The following is a 20707-nucleotide window of genomic DNA, read 5'->3' on the forward strand; positions in this document are numbered from 1 at the left end:
ATTGAATATAGCTGTCAGGGATTGGGCCAGGTCAGGGCACTGAGCCCTTATTTTTCCCCTTTTTATGGTTTCCCTTTTGCTGCGGCTTTGATTTATTAGTAATTATTTTCATCATGTTTTATTCTGTCTTGTTTTTCTTGTCACTTGGTTCTTGTTTTGATTCACTAGTTATATTATTTTCATCTTATGGTTATTCTCAGTTCTGTTTGCTTTGTCACTTTCTTTCCTTGTTACTTTAATACTTTGGCCATGTCTCAGTTCCATTCTATCAGTCTGTGTTTTCATGGGTTATCATTTATTTATCGTTTGCCTATTTTCGCTGTTCTGATTTCTGTTTGCACTTTGTCAGAAGCTTATGTCTGCCAGTTCCAGTTTAGTTTTGTCATGGTGTTTAATTTCTTATTATTCTCTGAGCTGTGTTATCTAGTTTATCTCCGGTCTGCTTTTCTGTCCTGTTAAGTCTCTCGCCAGTTCATGTTTAGTCCAGTTCTCATGTTCATGTCTGATTTCTGTTCAGTAATATATTCAGTTGTAGCTTTGTACTTATTTCTGTTTCACTCCACATCCTGCACCTGCATTCCTGTCTTCATCTCTCACAGCCAGTTGATTAAGTTCTCTCTGCACCTGCCATGTGTCCCTGTCTCTCACTTTAACTCTGTCTGCTTTGTGTTTTCATTTAGTCACACTCTTCACTGTCTTCACTCCTTGTGTTGTCCTCCCTCACTGTCTTGCACAATGTAGTATCTTTGTTCACTAACCACGCCCCTTCTTGATTGTTCCTCAGGTGCACCTTGTTAACACTTGTCTTATTTAATCTCCACCCAGCCACCACACCCTTGCTCGTTTGTTGTCTTTGCACGCTTACCAGCTCTGTTTCTACTCCTGTTTTTGATTTGCTGTCTATCCAGACCCTGCTTTGTGTTTTTTGACTGCGCCTTTTCCCTCATCTATGATGTCTGTGTCTGCTCGTGCCATTGAACCCTGCTTGCCCATGACTGCGTTTTTGCCTGACCCTGTTTGTGCTTCTGCTTCGCCAACTGATCACCTGTGTACGAACCAGAGCCTGTATTAAAGACCATGATTTCTTCAACATCCATGCCTAGTCAGAGAGTTTGCATTTTGGGTCCTGACAATTCAGATGCCTGCCACCTGCCCATCTTGACAGAACAAACGAGCCAGAAATTGGACTCAGCGAACTCCACGTCAGTTGCCACAGCCAACGACCTTGCCCTAATCAGAGACATTTTTTCCAAAATTGAATTCTGCTTTGACTGTTTTAGAGCTTGTTTCACACCCAAGAAAAGATTTGATTATCTTAACCAAGCCCTGGATCTTGTTGAGGCCAATGCTTGGCTGTATGGGTTTTTCCAAGACCTGGAAAAACTAGATGAGTTTTTTGCCGCTGAACTTCCAGCTTGGATCGGACAGCCTGAAGACCATCTGGAATCCAGCCTCCCGCTCTCTGACAGCGACGCCGAGTGGGAGGACATTGATGACGACGCATCATCAGAGGTTGAAGGTCTGGCGCTGCATGACACGGCTACTACACTATTTAAAATTCAAGACTTATTTTTTGAGTATCAGGACTGCGGCAGTCGGCGGAACCAACAGCGAATTTTCTCAGCTCTTGATCAGATCTTTTTAGCTGAGCCTGAGCTGGTAATTTTCCTGAGCTTATGAACATTAAATCGCAGTTTGAACAGGGTTGGGTGCCTCCCTGCATTCAGGACCCCATGGATTTTTTGTTTGAGGCCGAGCTCACTTCCACCAATTGTGAGGAGCTGTGCGTCATAACTCTGTCAGACGCCGCCCTTGCTCCACCCTGGTACGCCATAACGCCAAAGAAAACTGCTTACCTTCTGCCTTCAGTCCCAGCCATGCAGTCTGATGATCCGGTCACGTTCCAGATGCCTCCAAAACCAGCACCATGGAGAGAACAGGGGATGTCCTTGTTAATGGCGCCAGATCCAGCGGGACCGTGCATTCCGGTCGCTGGTTCCACAGCTCAGTCGCTCCACGTAGTGCCGGTCCCAGCACCACCAAGGTTGAGAGCACCTCCAGTTCCTGCTCCATGGTGCTCCACAGTTCAGGAAGTGACAGAACAGCCCCAGACTGGAGGACTGGCTTCACAGCTGAGTTCCACACCGAAATCGGCGTCTCCTCTTTCCCCTCCCGTTCCCTCTCCACGTAAGCTACGGTCACATCAGCTGCTGCCGGCTCCGACAAGCTGTGCACCCCGACAGTCCGAAGCTCCAACATTGCCTGAACCCTTGACGGTGGAAAGTTCTCCAGAACCAGCGGTTCCGCTTCCTGCTCCTGACCCGACCATCAAGCCATCAGGAAATTTCATGCCGCTGCCGCAAATTGCAGCGCACGAGCTTGGTGACTCAGCAATGGTGCCAACTGAGCCGGCAGTTATGCTCTCAACGCTCACTCAGTCTGCTCAGATCTCCTCCGCTCCTCCGATCAAGGTTTCTGTGAGTACTATGACGACGAGCACTGTCATCAGTTCGGCTTCAGCGCACACGATGGAGGAAGCTCTACAACAACAATGACGTCATCAGAACTGCTTTCTCAGCCCTCCTTAAAGCTCTTGCCTCAAGCTACGCCCACGATGCCGCGCAAATCATCTGGATCAACTCCTTCATCGGCATTCGTCAGCTCCACCTCACACTCTGGGGTTAACACACCAGGTGCGGCTCCAGAGGGGGGTCCACGCTTGCACCGTACTGCTGTCCCAGAGCCTCAGCTGCCTGCACCAGTATCCGTCTTGCCTGCATCCACTGCACACTGTGACTATGGGTCAGTTAATAACTTTACCCTTTTTTTCTGGTTGATGCAAATCTGTTTTCTTGTTTGTGACATCATGGAACATCTACTGCAAACACTGTGTCAGAATCTGAGACATTTTTCAGGTATACTTCTTATGAGGCCAAAATTTACCACAAGTATTATGCAGTGTGTCAGAGAAGATGACTTTAAGCTTGGCTTTATCTCAACATGAGGTGACGTGCTGTTGGATTAACATGCAAAGAGTTTGGTACTTTCCAGAAGCAAGTGAAGATCATACTGGACTTTCCATGATTAATGGGGATTTCCAGAGAGTGGCGGCAGATGTGGAAACAATCATGTGTGCTTAAATCATTAAATGTTCTAATCAGACAAAGTTTTATGTGATAAAACTTAAACGAAATGTGTCTTTCTTTACTGATAAGAGTGTTGAGAAGAATTAATAAGGTATGAAAATCAGACTTGGAAAATGATTGATCAATGATTATAATGGTTTATGTGATTTGTGTTATGATGATCAGATGAATTGTTTTTGGAAAAGGTTACAATGAAGAGATTAATCGATGATTAATTTGTTGTGACTTGAACAAATGATTTATAAATGATAGTATTGATTATAATGTTTTAAAGGCTTAAAGTGTAGGCAGATTGGACTGGTTTAAGAGAAAAACAGGAAGGGCATTTACTGTTAAGTTGAGATGGAAATTTCCAGAACAGATGAGGGAGGGGGTGGATCTGAGTCACTGCTCCCTGATGACTAAGGACCAAAAGTGTATAAAAGAGAACTAAAAACAGGAAGCTGGGTTATTCTTCAGAACTCTGCAAAAGGCTCCTAAAAGATACACAAGTGCTGACCAGCTTGTGGAGATCTACTGGACTATTTCACATCGAGAGTGAGAGTTTTGGAGCAGGAACCATCAAGGAGAGAGATTTCTGTACGTACCCACATGGACGTTCCAGGGAAGGAGCTGCAGATGGAGAAGATAACCATTGGCCCTCATCCTGTGGGTGCTAAATTGATCTAAGATTTCTCTCTCAGCTCCCAACCACCTATGGACCGATACTCGGCAGACGGGCTTTGGTCCTGGCCGGTGGCTACCGGCTGAAGACACCCCAACGTTTGGCATACGGATGTTGGATGTAGGTTGACTTTGATCAACCGAAGAAGGAATATTTTTCGAAATATTTAAGTTGGATTTAGGTTGGCTTTTGGTCAACCCAAGTTGGATTAACATTTGGCATACAGATATTGGATGTAGGTTGGCTATTACCAACTGAAGAGGAATTTATTCACCAATTGAGGTCAAGATCCCCTGGCCAGGGAGCACGATCTCAGATCCTCATACTCTCACCTCAAAAGGACTTTTAGGATATTAGGACAATCCCCTTTAAAGTGAGTGATTAGGTTAATGTGTTAAAATCAAATAATTATCTGTCAATCAAATTTCTAATCATGCTATAATCAGTTCTGTATTATCAATTGAAAAATATAATCCAGTGTAACTATGTTATCTGCCCTTGCACATCCTGCAATAAATTTCTACTTGCAGTTAAAGTGCTAATTCTGGACATTGGATTATTAAATCTTCTGGAGGTGTAAATATGAAGTACATTGGGTGTATAACATCAAATTGTTCTTAAAGGTTGGTCTGGTTAACGAAAATAAACACATCCCTGAGGTCCTTTATGTGGACCGCTAAACCATAATTCTAGCAACTTTCCAAGAGCCCTGATCCATTAGAGTGAGAGCTGCCATTAACGGGCGTGGCTGGTTTGTATCCTGGTTCCGGTGGAGGCTATTCGACCGGGGTGCGAGCCCAGTTTCAGCGGGGTGGACGTCCAGATGGAGACAGTGAGCAGGTAGATGAATCTCCTCGCCATCAGCTTAATCAGCCTTCGAGCAGCCCTGCCGGGTAGGACCCGTGGGGAGTTCGTGGGCCGGACCCTTGTGACAGAGAGCTGGTACACGTTTGAATAAGAAGCATGTGCGGGATCTGACACGTGGCGCCCGAACAGGGACCTGACAAGGAGTTGTCAGGTCCGAGGAAGAATTCTGCCCAAAGGATTAATTATCCCTGGGAACTGGGATCGAGGACGAGAAGCAGATGTGCAGCTGCTGGATCATTTAGACGAGGACGAGAAGCAGACGTACAGCTGCTGGATCGTTTAGACGAGGATGAGAAGCAGACGTGTGGCTGCCGGATCGTCATTGGAGACGAGGAAGGGAAGCAGACGGGCAAGCCTGCTGGACCTGATCGTCAGAAAAGGCAGCTACGAGAGCCATACCGGGCTGTCTGGTGATCTACAAGGGAGAGTAGAGTCATCATTCCGTGAGAATTCCTGAGGGAAGAAGCGGGAAAGGGGCGATTGAAGAGGAGCAGTTAAGCTGAGTCCTGAAATCAACGCTGAATAGCCAAATAGTCTGTCGCTTATCCCTGACTCGAAGCGCTAAGAGAGGCTTTAGGAGGCAGACGACTCGAGACGACAAAGACCGTAGCTGCAAAGGTCAAGAAGACAGCAGTAGCGGAATCGACAAACTCAGTAATCAAAAGAAAAGAGAGGATTATATTACAGAATAAGTAGTAAAATATGGTGGATGACATAGTAGCATGTCCCGAACCGAGTCCTATAGTACAACCCGAAGAGGAGGAGGTGAGACTCCCAAAAGATGATTCGATGGTCCCTTATCTACCTCCTAGGATAGTGCTGTATGGATGAGGATATGATATGTGGACTAAATCTGTTCAACAGTATATTAGAGACCGGAATGTGGAATCAGATGAAGACCTTATTAAGAAAGAGATTGACATGGCCATGGATGAAACAGGGGTGTACTACCCGGGTCTTCAGAAAGAGGGACAAGTGTTGGTGGTTCTGGCATGTCTGTCGGCTCCGAGAGGCAAGAAAGAGATCAAGGCATGGCTTGAGTGGTGGTGTGACCTCCTGGTGAAAACGTGGGATAGGGGACTAATCACAGTCTTGATAAGCCCCGAAAAGAATTACGACCCCATAGTGAAATTGACAGCTAAATTGCTGGAAGTAGATGCAATCTTGGATAATGTTACATCAAGGGCAGAATCTCTGTATGCTGAGAATAGACCCGTGGCAGAAAGATTGAAGGAGGAGGGAAGGAGACTTAAAGAAAAATATCCTGACAAAGACGAGACGGGGAGTCAATTGCATCAGGAAGATGAAAGTGATGAGGATTCTGAGGAAGAGGTGAATAGTAAGGCAACTAGTCTAGATACCCCTGGTGAAGAAGACCAAGGAGGGAGTGCTAGTGAAATAGATAATTTAGAGCCAATTCAGACAAGCTTTGTTCCCTTACCTCCAGAAAGTACCAGAGGAGTGACACCAGAGGTCCGAAGGCAGACCAAGACGTTGGCTGAGAGGGAAGAGAGAAGGATGAGTTTCCCACAAATACCAGGAAAATTCCCTTATCATTCATCATTTAGTGAACCCAGAGGATGGGGAGACCTAAGGAGTAAAGACCCTTGTGAGGGCACAAGTCACCGTTATAAGGAAGAGGAATTGTCACGGGAGATTATCACCCATAAGCCAAAAGCTATATCAAAAACCAACAAGTTTAGCCAGCCTGACATTATGAAAGATTTGGATCCTATTCCTGAAGGAACTAGGATGATGGTGAACCAATTTGGAGGGCATGCATACCATTATATCGGGAGTCCCTGGGAAATAGATGGAGATAGTCTCATTGTCTTCACTAATGACAAATTGAAGATTGCAAACCGTAAATTCCGAGCAGAGCTCAAAGGACAAGCGGGAAAAGATTACAAAGAAGAAATTGAATTTGTAAAGGGGAAAAGACGTCATAAGGACTCAATGGAAATAATGAGTGCACCAAAAATGTTGTACCATGCACTCATTCATGTGCCCATCGAGGGCTATACCGGAAGGGAGAACTCTGCAGAGTATATGGAAAAAATGCTAAGGGCATTAGAAAAAGCTATCCATCTGGCTGGGGAACGACAACACAGGCAAATAGTGATGTGTGTGGATGGATTACGGTCTGGGAATATGCACTGGGAAGAAGCAGAGAGGGTGACTATGGCAGCTGTAAATCTCTATATGCGAACCTCTGGAATGTGGGGATCGATTAAAGAAACTGTGGTGGTCACCAGCAGAGAGCAAGAACAAGATCGAGTGAGGAGAACACTCGCAGCCATACATATTGGGGGAACCAGGGATAGTCCAGTAAAACCTAAGGTTGAGGGTGGTACTGCAGCAACTAGTCCCCCATTAAAGATGAGGTCTATGCCAGAGGTGACAGGTGAAGGGAGATCAGTTCATGCAGTACAAGTACAGAGAGGTAGAAGCAGAACTCCTCAGCAAGTCCCAGTATGAACTCCAAGTGGAGCCCAGGTTACATCTCAACCTAGCACTTCATTACACAGAGGAAAAGTGCTTATAAAGCCCCCTATGATGGATAAAGAAAGAGAAGACTCTACATTCATACCTCAGCCCATAGACGAGAACGAAGTGACTGAATCACCTAGAACAACGAGAAGCAGAGAGTCCCAACAACGAGAGTCAAGTCCTCCCCGTGAATCTGACATAGAGGACGACCAGGAGGGGGAGGCAGAAGAGGAGGTTAATCCGCCCGAAACCGAAGAGGATGAACCACTGTCAGTAGTAGGAGAAAGAGAGGCCTCATACCCAGAATTACGCACTGGGCGGTACAAGGGGAGAAAGAAAGAGGTAGGAATGTATAATATTCGTATGGCCTGTCAAAGAATAGCCAGAGACATTCAAGTTAATCCAATAGAGACCCGAGACAAGCAACAGGCTTATGCCCCAGAAGTGGGACAAACAGAATATGAAGTCCCAAGAGAGTGGATTGAGAGACAAGAGGAGAAAAAGACGCTTGAGGTGACAGCAACAGTGGGTGAGTTGGCTAACATTCTTATGTGGCCGTTCTACCCCACCTTAATTGCCTATAGAGATCTAACCGCTAATTTCAGAATGGCTTGTATGGGAGTCGCTCATGACGTGATGCTAAGGAAGATGAAAACAGCAGCCTTACGATGGTCACACCAAGTATTGAGGGAGACCAGTGAAGAAAATCTGGAGGAAGATAGTGAAGCGGTTTGATCCCAACCTGTTGTCCAATCAGCTCCTGTGAGTCAGTATCAGTCAAGGAGTCAGATTGAGTTCCAGGCTGAAGGTAGAGAGAGACTTTAGGGAGTTAAGAAATTGAAGCTGCTTGTGCGTGAAAAAGAACCTAATGAGGACTTAAGGGCATATTTGAAGGAAGTGTGGCCCCTAATTGATAAAGCTTCTAACAGTGAGGAAGGTAAATCGATGTGGCTAGGGCAAGTTACCAGTCAACCCATCAGCTTAGGTGAACCGGCACGGGATCACTATGCTAGGGTGGTGCTGGAGGACCTTAATGATGAAGATTCTTACATTGCTAGGGCAAGAGCTGGTTTGGATAAAGGCCAAACATTGGTACAGGTGTGGCATGGACTAAAGCAGACAATCTCACCACAACGTTATGTTAGAGCACTGAGGGAGGTTACTAAAGGTAGAAGAGGAGAGATAACCTTCGTAAAAATGCCGATAGAGGGAACCACTGTCCCGCAAATGGATGCGGTAGTAAAGAGCTGGGATTTGGAGCAGCAGTTCTATGGAGAAAAAAGGAAGAAGGAGAGCACACCAAAAACAGGTCAACGACCTGTAGGAGGGGAAAAAAGAAATCCCACACCTAGACTGCCTCAGTCTCAGCAGTATCAAGCTCCACCTCAGCACTATCAGATGCCACAGAAGAATAATCAAAGGCCACCAACTGGTCAGTGGAACTCTCGATCGAGGAATCCACCGGATCCATCACAACAACCACGACCTACACCTACGCCCAGGAGTGGGAATTATCTCCCCAAAGAGGAGTATGACAGATTGACCCCAGAACAGAAGAAAGCCCTCCAGGAGGTCCGCCAAGCATCAGCAGCGGCTGGAGGGCAGAAGAAGTAATGGCTTTGGGGGCGCGGGTTACGCTAGACCATGCCTACTGGGTAGGAGGCAATATCTACACTGATGTGGATGGGGAACCATACCTGGTAGACACGGGAGCAGAAGTGTCCATGACCCGCAAAAGCCTCGAAACTAAAGGACACGTACTGATTCAGTATGCAAATGGAGCTATGGAAAAAAGACCATTTGGAATATGGAAGGGGGTAATTTGGGTAAAAGGCCCCTTTAATTTAATAACTGTTAAAGATCTGAGAGAATTACATCTGCCCAAGAGATTGCGACAATCAGTGAGGCGGCGAATGCAGAAAATACAAGCACGGGTTGCGCGAATAGAAACAACTCCACATGAGAAAACTCAGATTAATTGGTATAAGCAAGTGGATGTACCAGCCGTCACAGAAGAAAAGATTGAAGAAAATTATTTTTCTGAAATAGGGAAAGGAAAGCTGAGAGAGATTATAGCTAGAGCCAATGTAGCCCGATTCAAGAATGACTGTGGGATTTGGGAACCAAGTATGTTCACACCATTGAAGGAGGAGTACATCCACCTGTGCGACAATATCCTTTAAACCCAGAAGCGGTTGAAGAAATGCATAAAATAGTGAAAGAATTGGAAGCTCTAGGGATTATTAGAGAAGAATTGAATCCAATCACCAATAGCCCCATACAAGCAGTTAAGAAGCCCGAGTCAGCAGGATGGGGTTGGAGACCAGTAATCAACTTCAAAGCTCTTAATCGATGAACAATCGCCAACAGAGCTAATTTAATCAATCCCCAAGGTGCTCTGAAGACACTACAGATTAGGAAATACAAGTCATGTATTGACCTCGCAAATGGATTCTTTTCCCTGCAATTGGCAAAACAGTCACAAGGAAAAACTGCGTTCACACATAAAGGAAAGAGTTATGTGTGGCAACGACTTCCACAAGGATACCGAAATTCACCAAATATGTTTCAAGCAGCAGTAATGGATATGCTAAAGGAGTTAGGAGTGACAGTTAACATTGATGACGTGTTCATCGCTGATGATGATGAGAACGAACACCTGATGCGGCTGCAAAAGGTGATTGAGAAGCTCACAGAAGCTGGATTAAAGCTTAACTTGAAGAAATGTCAGTTTGGACAGTTCAGAGTAAACTATTTAGGGTTCCAAGTCTCGTCAGATTTGGGACTCTCAGTAGGTTATCGAGAGAAACTGAGTCAGATCAAACCACCTCAATCTGAAAATGACCTACAGAGGCTATTGGAGCTGTGCAATTATCAATCAATCAATCAATTTTTTTATATAGCGCCAAATCACAACAAACAGTTGCCCCAAGGCGCTTTATATTGTAAGGCAAGGCCATACAATAATTATGTAAAACCCCAACGGTCAAAACGACCCCCTGTGAGCAAGCACTTGGCTACAGTGGGAAGGAAAAACTCCCTTTTAACAGGAAGAAACCTCCAGCAGAACCAGGCTCAGGGAGGGGCAGTCTTCTGCTGGGACTGGTTGGGGCTGAGGGAGAGAACCAGGAAAAAGACATGCTGTGGAGGGGAGCAGAGATCGATCACTAATGATTAAATGCAGAGTGGTGCATACAGAGCAAAAAGAGAAAGAAACAGTGCATCATGGGAACCCCCCAGCAGTCTACGTCTATAGCAGCATAACTAAGGGATGGTTCAGGGTCACCTGATCCAGCCCTAACTATAAGCTTTAGCAAAAAGGAAAGTTTTAAGCCTAATCTTAAAAGTAGAGAGGGTGTCTGTCTCCCTGATCTGAATTGGGAGCTGGTTCCACAGGAGAGGAGCCTGAAAGCTGAAGGCTCTGCCTCCCATTCTACTCTTACAAACCCTAGGAACTACAAGTAAGCCTGCAGTCTGAGAGCGAAGCGCTCTATTGGGGTGATATGGTACTACGAGGTCCCTAAGATAAGATGGGACCTGATTATGTGAGAGTTCATGTTCCACACTATCAGAAATTTGCTAAACCCCTTTATGCTCGTCTCAAGAAGAAACCTGATGAACAAGACCAAACTGCGAGGAAACACTGGATCTGGACGGCTACGGACCAAGATCATCTGGAGAAACTAAAGAAAGTTATCCAAGATGCAGTCAGGCTGGAGCCACGTAGCCTGATCACCAGACTGGTAGCCGAAATAAGCTGCGAGGATGAAGATTCAGTAGTGAAAGTAAGCAATGAAGGAGGGGGCATGGTGACGCTGTGGAGCTACACTCTGTCCTCTATAGAAAGAAAGTATCCACCAGAAGAGAAAGAGCTGGCAGTCCTAGCCAGATATTGGAGCGCACTGAAAGAGCTTGCTCAAGGCCAAGGGATAAAAGTCATCACCCAAAGCCAAGTTCATCGATACCTGAGAAAAGGGACTATTGAGAGTACTAAAGCCACAAATGCCAGATGGGGAAGGTGGGAAGACATCCTACTAGACCCTGAGCTGGAAATTGGGCCAAGACAACCAGTGACAAAGAAACTACAGAAGGAGGAGCGACCTAAGAAAGAGCCATATGACTGGACTTTGTTTACTGATGGGTCGAAGAAAGGTACAGACAATATGGCTTATTGGGGCTACATCCTAAAGCATCAAGATAAAGAGAAATATCGACAGAAAAGCCGAACTACAGGCAGTGCACAAGCTGGGGAAGTTACGGCAATACTGGAAGGACTCTTGGAATTAAACAAGAGGAAAGTAAAAAGGGCTAAAGTGGTTACGGACAGTCATTACTGTGCACAAGCCTTAAACGAAGATGGATTTGAAGGAGCCAAAGGGAAGCCAGTGGCTCATATGGATTTGTGGAGAAAAATAGCCGAGCTAAGGCTAACAATGGACCTAGAGGTGGTGCATCAAAAGGCCCATGTGAGAGAAGGAGCACATTGGAGCGGGAACGAAGAAGTGGACCACTATGTGCAGCTGAGAAAAGTCGTCTTTGTTGGGATCGAGAAGTGGGAACAGACACCCAAGGAAAGGGTAGTTCCAAAAGAGTCCGTGAAAAAAGTGGTGCAGGTCGTACATGAAGCGCTTGGCCATGCAGGCACCATTCCTACACGGAAGGAGCTGGAGAAGCTGCAACTTTGGATTCCAGGAAACCACGTCCGCCGGGTCCTTAGGGACTGTGAAGTATGTGGTCAATACAACGCAGGACGAAGAGGACAGAGGGTGGATGGTCTCACCATAAAAAGTACTGTTCAGTGGGGATCAGTATACATGGATGTTGCCGGACCTATGGGATTGACCGGTAAGAAAGGAGAGAAGTACCTGTTGGTGCTAGTGGACTCTATGTCGGGCTATGTGGTTGTCAGGCCTGTAAGAAAAGCAAACGGCAGCAGTGTGGTTAGTATGTTGGACCAGGTGTGTTCTACTCTGGGAATACCTAAGGAACTGAGAATGGATAATGGGACTCATTTCCGAAATGCTCAGGTTGACCAGTGGTGCCAGAGGAACGGAGTGATGAGAGTTTATTCACCCCCATATACACCTCAAGCGAATGGAGTAGTGGAACGAACCACTGGACTGGTCAAAAGTTGGATTGGGAAGAATGCCAACACAAAGGAGTGGAGTACCAAGGCCCTAGAAATTGGACGGGCATTGAACGATTGCTATTGTGCTGAGAGACCCTCCCCCTCACACGAGCTGAATCAACGCCCATTCTCTACGCCGGAAGTGGGGCGGAGTCAGGCAAAGAAGGATGAGAAGCCAGAACCAAGGGTGCCATTTCATGTCGGACAGAAGGTGTGGGTAAAAGCTCGAGATCACCCGACCAACACCGCCGTTAAACCTAAGTATGAGACCACAGACACAGTAGTGAAAATACTGGACAGTAATACAGTTGAGCTGAAGAGGAAAGGAATCCAAGGAGTGGAGCAGCTGAAGCCATCTCCAAACTAGATGTAACCAGGAGCAAAATATGGCCAAAAACACCCAAGATCTTCCACCCTTCGTCAGATTGGCCACTGTCAATGGGGTGGTTGCCTTAAGAAGAACAAGTACTGGCCTCTGGGCAGGCAGAGCCCTGAAGAAACTAGAACATGCAAAGAAAGGCTTTATATCAGATGGGAAGGAGAATATAGAGTGGAGGAAAGTAGTGAACCACTGTATGGTTTGCTTCAAATTAACATCGCTGAAGGTCCAATGGTCAGGACCTGGAACTAAAAAACCTCTGGAGCTGCCAGAGTCCAAAAGTGAGTTCAGGCAAATGCTTCACAAGCCTGTGAAGGTTTTGGATGCATATGTATGTGGGTTATGCCGACTAGCTCAATTGCCAAGGATAACCTTTTATACCCAGTGGGAGATACAAGGAGGTGATGTGAATCTACAAGAGTGCCACTGCTGCTGGGATGGGAGCAAAATCGAGTATTGCCGGTCTTGTAAAGCAAAAACCAGTGCGGGAAGACTCTTACATGTAGTAAGCGCAGAGGGATGGCAAGTGAGAAGGTTTCTGGATCCTTTAAAGAACTTCAGGCCAGAAGAAGCCTGCTGGGCTAATCCGGCAGCAACAGCCGCAACTCCACAAGCTGAAGAGGGCAAAGATGAAGGTGATGTAAGCCCATCAGTGCCAAGCATCTATTTAATGTTGGATGTAAAGTGAGCAGAAGGAGATAACCCAGCAGCTAGAGAATGGGAGCAAAGGCTGTTTCTGCTGCATCAAGCAATATGTCAAAGTTGGCCCCATGACCCAGTATATGGACCAAATTATGACCCTCCTCTAGACACAGTACAAATTCCACTGGTGTTTAGAGTGTACAGAGATCCGGAGCAACCCGGATATACAGCATTGATGGAAGGAATGACAGATGATCGTCAAGTGACAGCTCTAGAAGAAGGATGGATCGGGCCATGGGAATTAACAACTTGGGCCAGATTAATTGAAGAGGTCTTAAGAAATCAAGAAATTCCACTAGAGGATGCAGAGGATGTGCTGAAAGAAAGAGGGGACAGAGAAACCAACTTCTACTATTTCACTACTGGGTTGGATGCCTGGGGGAACAGAGGAGCAAGACCAAAGAAGAAGTCAGCTGAGTATCGTGTGACGCCAGAAGGATGGGTGAGGCAGACCAGGATACAATCTCTGGGAGGAGTGGTCAGCAGAGCAGACACGCCCGGTAGGCTGGACCAAACAGTGAGGGTACGGCTCACAGTTTTGATGGTGGTAGTTCCCTATGGAGGAGTTTACTCGGTCGGAGCTCATGTTGATCTCCTTGAAGGGGCACAAGGGTTGTCACAGCAGTCGACACAAGGAGGAAAAACACCAGAGAAACCTTGGAAGCGTTGGAGATTTCCCTTCAAGTTCCCTGAAATAAGAAAGAAGTAAGAAGAACTAAGTAAAGAGGGCAGCTGCTTATAAAGATGTCGCAAGGACCAAATGTAAATAGAGTGTCTATTATCAATAATCGAGGAAGGGGTGGATCATATATACAAGCTAACTATGGTTCAGAAAAAATATATTTGAATTGGCCAGAAAAAGACTTTAATGAAGAGGATTGGGACCTGGCATCCAATAGCTACTTTGTCTCAAACTATGAATATAGAAGAGATGCTGACCCTAACTGATACCACAGGACAAAGGGTAACTGTGGAAAGTGTTAAATGGGAAAAGTCTACAACAATGGTATTTAATAGGCCATCGAAAGCTGCCCCAGCCTGTTCCGAGATGCCCAGATACCTATCCCTGGATACTGAATGTGGCCTATGTACAACTTAGAGACCTGAGATTCACGCTAAAATGGGGGATTAATTATGTTGAGCCACTCCAAGGAGTCTATGTTGAAGTATGGCTTAACCAGTGCATGATTTGGACAACGAGCCCCCACATGCGACGCCAAATGGTCCGAAGACAACAAAACCCCGAATATTACATATTCGATAATCAGACATTGAGATTGAGGGTGATTGAGAAAGCCCTGTCCTGTCAAGGCCAGTTACCACCATCTATACCACCAATCTTTCTAGATAGGATGTACTTCCATATGTTTAAGGAAGGACTTTGGAACTGTTGCCAGGCGAAAAAGATTCAACTGCAAATCGAGCCAGAGGATGGAGAACTGAATAAGCCAGTTCCCTTATATCTGGCTGTGATGCAGACCAGATATGCTGGGCTCCGCTTTTGGGGGCACTGGCAGGATTTATGGAAGAGTGTAACATCGAGCAGAGGACAACAGATTCCTCAAGGACCCCTTCCTAAACCAGAAATGTTAATCGTCACTATGTGGAAGTGGGCATGGAAAGGAATGGACTCAGGGCTTGAACACCCATCTCCCATCTACACCCACCTTGTTAAAAGACAACACATGCCCCCTATTGTGGTACATTTGGGCAGAAAAAGGAAGAGACCGATGGCTGAGTAAATGTGATGGGCAACCATGTCAAGAACACATAGACTGGATGAGCATACTGTAAATAGTCTACAGATTACTTGAAGAGGCTCTATACCATATTTGGAGTTACCTCACACAAAAATAAATTTAAAATGGCCATGCAAGGATTACAAGGAACCAGGATGGCATGTTGGGAAAGGAGGTATTTTGTAAATAATGACGTCTACAAAAGGAATGTGGATTTTTCAAAACCTGGTATAGGTGTTCCTTTGGATTCTGTTGTAGATAAAGGTGGGATGAGCTGGTGTTGTCCAAAGAATGGGTGGAAGTTTTATCAAATACCCAGGTGTACAGAAATATACCCCTACATACTGAATGCAGTTTATGTGCAAAAGAGAGGCTACAGACTAAAGATAAGATGGGGGCCTAATTACATTGAGCCACTGCAAGGAATGTATGTGGATATTTGGCTTGGACATTGTCTGACCAGTAGTCCCTACATATGTACAATCATATTCCAGAGATCAACTCCCTTATACTCCTGTGCTGGTGCAATATGGTTACAGTGGACCAGAATATTGGGAGGCCCTTGATTACATTTTGCATTTACGAAGAGAATTAAACTCTGATGTCTTTAGCTGTCTTGCTATCCCAGAAGGCCCACAGTCTAAAATTAAAGAGGTGACGGTCACCGTATGGAAATGGGCGTGGCGAAGACAAGATATTACACTCCCTGGCCAGCTCCCATGTTAGATACTCTTCTTCGACAACGAGTCACTATCCTCTCCACTTGTAACATGGGACCAGCAGCAGCACCCAGAGTTGTCTATCTCAAAGATGCAAAAGCTAAGAACGGACATCGTGATTACAACACAGCCTCACAGAAACAAAGGAAGACCAAAGGAAGAAATACTCGGCATGGAAATGCCTCTACTACGACAGCCTCAGAAGGGAGGGACACCGCTGACGATACCCAGTGATTTTTACTATTATGATAACCCGTGACAGCAGCCGCGACACAGCTTAAAGCAATGAAGAAAATGCCTCCTATGTTGGAGTTGGATGGCCAGAATTGCAGCATTATTATCGGCATGGCTGCACTTCTGACTATACTATATTACTATGGAAGAACACCCTGGACCCTAACCCATATCAGGGTTCAGTATGCAACAACCAAAACTTTCCAGCAGACATGTTGGAGGGTAGAATCAAGAAACATCTACATGATATGGGACCAGAATTCTACAGAAAGATGGAACAAGATAAAAAATCTCACCCAGCAAATGCAAAGTATAAAATGGCTGAAGCTATTAAATGAAAGCAAAGAGTTTCCAAACATCACCACCAACCCGAACTTAACCGCCGGGGCAGAAGTTCTTCAGGATATACAGGTCGTGGATCAAGAGGTAATCATGTTACAAATTCTACGTCTGAACCGGAAAGAAAGAAGAGAAGCAGGCTGCACCTGGATAAGACCTGAACCCGGTGAACCAGCTTGGTATTGCTCGTGGGGATGCAGAGTGCTATTAGGCTATCGAGCAGGCTACTGGGAAAAAGAAGCTGTTTTCCAGCATCCACAAGACAAGACGTATGCAGCATGATAATGCCTACATGGAAGCATTGGGGTAATTATAACCTCACCTGTGACAACACCAAGAGGAAATGCCTAGAATCGATAATCAACCTACAACTATCCCAGCATCAAATAGGCCAGTACTGACATCAGATGTGGTCACACAAATATGTGACAACCCCCTTATTGGAAGTATCGCCATCTACATTCATGATAACCCCATCAACATCCTCAGTAAGAACCGCAATACCACACCCACACCGGGGAAGGGCTACCCCAATCAATACTCTATCAGTAGGCCACACTCTGAGAATATTAGAACCAAAGTTTGAATCTATGAGAACAAGGACCGGCAAAAAAATGAGGAAGATCATTGAACACCGTGTAAAGAAGCAACTGAAATACTTGGATGGCCTGTTTTTGGAATCGACCTGCCAACTGTATGTCTCAGAATTATATGGTGCTTACCCCAGTTAAAGATCTAATCAAAAGCATCGCTTGGTGGCAGGAGCAAGACGTCTTTCATGATGAATGGCTCAACAACACCCTTCCATGGGTTTGGGCAGTTTCTTTGCAACACTTAAGGGGAATTTCCAAAAAGGTTATCTGTGGACTGGACAAAGTCTTTTGGGACCACATACATCAAAGTTCTATGTGCAAAAACTACCAACACCTGATGATTTGATGTCTGTACCACAAGGGGACTTCCAGAAAATTGATCAATGTGTGGCAAAGAGAATTTATGACACCTTACAAGAGACTGAATACCAGAATAATCTGGTGGAAGCCGCTGGTAAATCTTCGCGATGCCCTATATTTCAAATTAAGAAAGGAAATTGGGTAGCATGGCTGTATAATTGTACTGAGGTAACGCAAACTCAAACTATTAAAGGGATCCTTCAAGCCTGGCAAGAAGGAGCTAAACATCGTGAGGATATCACATGGTGGGGGATAGAGAAATCTGAAGTTGAAGATTGGGTATTTCCCTGTTTGGACCAGAGTCAGAATTACTGGGTTAAATATCAATACATTGCCACCGTTTATTCCAAGGATAGATCCACTTGGCCCACTCTTATCTGGAGTCCACAACCCTACGTCACACCATGACCTTGGAGGATGATTTGTAATAGACTCAACACCACGTGTACGATAAGTCTCGCCCGCCACACTGTAGAGATGTCTCTGGATAGGAGGAGTATTGTGATACATATTATAATGGCGAATACGATACCTATGGACATCAAACAGTTTGGAAGAAGAACAGAGCTGATGAAAGGAAAAGAGCATTTCCACCTAATGTTGGATGTGCCAGAGCTATCTTGGGTCATGGAATGACCAGAAGAAAGCAAGTAGTAGGTGATATAGTATCGTTCGTGGGTGAAGCCTTAGCCATGTTGGTGGAAGGATATGCTATCAGGAAAAGTCTCTGTGAAGGACAAGAAATCGCTGGATATGAGTGGTTGGGACCAAATCGGATTTATAACAATGGTACCTGTCAATCGCCTGAAGAACGTTGGATGTGCTGTGACTCAGGAAAGAGTGTACATGAATGCTCCTGGTGGGAAAGGGCACAAATAGTAGCTGGAGGAGCTATCACTACCTTCGTTGAAGAACAGGAGAAGTCATCAAAGACGGTCTTGAAGTGGTGACAGGCTGGATTGGACATTTATTTGGATATCTCTGGCCATATCTGTTAATAATATTGGGAATTATAATTGCCGTAGTAATTGGATATGCACTGTTAAAGGGAGGTCTTGCAGCCGCCCTTGGCTCGTGTGGGAGGAGCACACGAGATGGTGAGAAGAAACCCCTCCATTAGGGGAGGAGCTACGCAGCTGATAAAAGATGATGCCTGACTATGCCTTGATCATTTCAGCTTGGGAGAGTGAAGAGGAAGTATCTATATAGCAGCTACATCTTAAGGAGATAAGTAGAAGATTAGAAAAGCACCATGTCCAATGATACTTATGACCTGAACGCAACTATATTGAAAGTGAGTAGAGTCAATCAATCAATCAGTCAATCAATTTTTTATATAGCGCCAAATCACAACAAACAGTTGCCCCAAGGCACTTTATATTGTAAGGCAAGGCCATACAATAATTATGAAAAACCCCAACGGTCAAAATGACCCCCTGTGAGCAAGCACTTGGCTACAGTGGGAAGGAAAAACTCCCTTTTAACAGGAAGAAACCTCCAGCAGAACCAGGCTCAGGGAGGGGCAGTCCTCTGCTGGGACTGGTTGGGGCTGAGGGAGAGAACCAGGAAAAAGACATGCTGTGGAGGGGAGCAGAGATCGATCACTAATGATTAAATGCAGAGTGGTGCATACAGAGCAAAAAGAAAAGAAACAGTGCATCATGGGAACCCCCCAGCAGTCTATGTCTATAGCAGCATAACTAAGGGATGGTTCAGGGTCACCTGATCCAGCCCTAACTATAAGCTTTAGCAAAAAGGAAAGTTTTAAGCCTAATCTTAAAAGTAGAGAGGGTGTCTGTCTCCCTGATCTGAATTGGGAGCTGGTTCCACAGGAGAGGAGCCTGAAAGCTGAAGGCTCTGCCTCCCATTCTACTCTTACAAACCCTAGGAACTACAAGTAAGCCTGCAGTCTGAGAGCGAAGAGCTCTATTGGGGTGATATGGTACTACGAGGTCCCTAAGATAAGATGGGACCTGATTATTGAAAACCTTATAAGTAAGAAGAAAATTTTAAATTCTATTCTAGAATTAACAGGAAGCCAATGAAGAGAGGCCAATATGGGTGAGATATGCTCTCTCCTTCTAGTCCCCGTCAGTACTCTAGCTGCAGCATTTTGAATTAACTGAAGGCTTTTTAGGGAACTTTTAGGACAACCTGATAATAATTACAATAGTCCAGCCTAGAGGAAATAAATGCATGAATTAGTTTTTCAGCATCACTCTGAGACAAGACCTTTCTGATTTTAGAGATATTGCGTAAATGCAAAAAAGCAGTCCTACATATTTGTTTAATATGCGCTTTGAATGACATATCCTGATCAAAAATGACTCCAAGATTTCTCACAGTATTACTAGAGGTCAGGGTAATGCCATCCAGAGTAAGGATCTGGTTAGACACCATGTTTCTAAGATTTGTGGGGCCAAGTACAATAACTTCAGTTTTATCTGAGTTTAAAAGCAGGAAAGCAGGAGTTGAATTTATTGCACTACTGTTAATATGGCTGCTATACTGCTGTGTCGGTCGATGGGATCTACGACAACCATTACGCATAGTAACTTTGTTACACGGGTGTGTTAAGTTGGCGATCATTAATTTTATTGCCATCGGAGTGATTTAGGATTATCCCTATTTGTCACTCATGTCCTCAGCCGCTTTAATCTCCACTTTGACTGTTGGGGAAATGGCAGTACACATTGATTACAATTTGGATGGTGTTAGACATGACAGCAATCTTTTATGCTCCGGCAGTAATAGCTAATATTGTATGTGAAGCCGTGATGACCTTAACCTTGCTGGCCTATGTAGCCACGTTGACGGGAGCAGTACAGCACAAGAAACCCTGGCTCTACAAACTCGGACTCGTCATAATGTGGGGCGTCGACTGGGGAATATTATCGGCGTTATACTGGCTATCCATCAATCAATCAATCAATCAATCAACATTTATTTATAAAGCGCTTTACAGCACCGACTAGTGTCCAAAGCGCTTAACATTAAAAACACAAATTTACAAAAATAAAACACATATAAAATAAAATTTTAAAACACATAAAAAAGAACATAAAATAACAGAACATGTCACTATACTATGTTAAAAGCCAGTTTAAATAAATAAGTCTTTAACTTAGATTTAAAAAGTGCTAGGTCAGGAATAGTACGTAACTCAAGAGGTAGCTCATCCACAGTCTCGTGCCAGCTACCGCAAAAGCATGATCACCCCAGCGTTTATATCTTGACCTTGGAACATCTAAGTAAAGCTGGCCAGATGCCCTTAATGTCCTACTGTAGGTGCGCAAAGTTAAAATTTCAGACAAGTAGGGAGGTGCAAGGCCATAAATAGCTTTAAA

At 45.0% G+C, this 20707-nt stretch overlaps 1 protein-coding gene across 1 annotated transcript in view; it reads left to right on the forward strand.

Moving 5' to 3' along the window:
* Nucleotides 1-20707, forward strand: part of mycbpap (mycbp associated protein) — a 234329-nt gene that overhangs the window by 160458 nt on the left and 53164 nt on the right. The window lies entirely within an intron of this gene.

The sequence above is a fragment of the Thalassophryne amazonica genome, chromosome 15, assembly GCF_902500255.1.
Source record: "Thalassophryne amazonica chromosome 15, fThaAma1.1, whole genome shotgun sequence".
Lineage (NCBI taxonomy): Eukaryota > Metazoa > Chordata > Actinopteri > Batrachoidiformes > Batrachoididae > Thalassophryne > Thalassophryne amazonica.